This window comes from Pseudophryne corroboree, chromosome 5, assembly GCF_028390025.1.
Source record: "Pseudophryne corroboree isolate aPseCor3 chromosome 5, aPseCor3.hap2, whole genome shotgun sequence".
NCBI classification, from domain to species: Eukaryota; Metazoa; Chordata; class Amphibia; order Anura; family Myobatrachidae; genus Pseudophryne; species Pseudophryne corroboree.
In genome coordinates this window covers 177,552,886-177,554,316 of record NC_086448.1, presented here as the reverse complement: position 1 = coordinate 177,554,316, position 1,431 = coordinate 177,552,886, and the positions used below count along the sequence as shown (strand labels likewise).

At 43.3% G+C, this 1,431-nt stretch overlaps 1 pseudogene; it reads left to right on the top strand.

The window, feature by feature from the left end:
• The first annotated feature begins 995 nt into the window (after positions 1 to 995).
• LOC134930348 (5S ribosomal RNA) lies at positions 996 to 1,115 on the top strand (annotated as a pseudogene).
• The last annotated feature ends 316 nt before the right edge of the window (positions 1,116 to 1,431 follow it).

Sequence of the window (1,431 nt, the reverse complement as noted above, 5' to 3'; positions counted from 1 at the left end):
TGAGATAACATGCCTATTTATACCCCTGGTATCCTAGCTCAGGGGTTGTGATGTCACAATTGATCATGTGACTCGTTAAAAACATTTAATCTACAAGCAATCAAGGACTCTACAATAGGACGTGGCCTCAGGCAATAGGGATCACTATAAGTGCATATACATGAAAAACGGATGTTTCATAAAGCTCAAAACAATGTTTAAAGGTTCAAAACTGTAAATATGTAGTGAAGTGTGGCATTTCCGCCACACTTCCAGCGACGGAGGTAGCGGGTCACGTGTCTCCGGATACTTCCGCCCCACTTCCGGTTCGCTAGTGCGCATGCGTCGACAGCGCTCCTCGCGCACTGCGCATGCGTCTTTGGCGTCTCCTAGGGATTAGGAGTCAGTTCTTAGGTCTTTGCGTAGTGAAGGTCCTCCCCAATAAGTACTGTGGCGGCCATATTGTTGTGAGGAAAGCTCCATACAGTACATAGAGATGCGGTGGCCATCTTGAAGGAGTTTTAGGAGACATGTAAGATCCTCAGGATTAGAGTTGTGTTGTGATGTAAAATGTCTGGACACAGTATGGCTCTCCAGGAGCACATAAGGAACATTAAGAATAAGGTGGAGAGCCATACTGTGTCCAGACATTTTACATCACAACACAACTCTAATCCTGAGGATCTTACGTTCAAGGCAATTGAACATGTGTGTCTGGGAGAGAGAGGTGGTGACCTTGCGAACAAACTCTCGAGAAGGGAGATGTACTGGATATTCCAGCTGCAGACCTTACAACCCACGGGTCTGAATGAAGGATATGAGATCACACCTTTTTTATGAGGTGCTGTATCCTCCCATATTCCTGGTTTTCCTTATTTCGCCATAACCTGCTCTTGTACACTCTTTTAATTTTTCTCTATTTCTCTATCTGTCTCACACTGTAATAAAGTAATGAATCACTGAGACTCGAGTGCTATTTGTGCGATCGGATTCCTGGTGTTACGATGTCTACTTTCGTGTACAGTCAAACCACACTGGCACGCCCAATCTCGTCCGATCTTGGAAGCTAAGCAGTGTTTTGGGCCTGATCAGTACCAGGGAGGGGGACTGCCTGGGAAGATCAGGTACTGTAAGGACTGACAAAATGACGTCAAGCCAACTAGTGACCGATCTGATATCACTGGGTACGAATAGGTTCACATTATATACGACCCACCATATAACTGTCCAGTACAGAGGGTTCTCTTTGTATGTATATTAAATATCACCCTTTTCCAGTATTATTCATATACATTATCGCCTGGTTCTTAATATCACCCTTAATGTTTAATATTTAATAATATTCTCTTTGTATGTATTTAATATCACCCTTTTCCAATATTATTCATATACATGTTCGCCTGGTTCTTTCCTCTCACAATGCTTATTGCAGGTGTTACCTTACAACTCCTT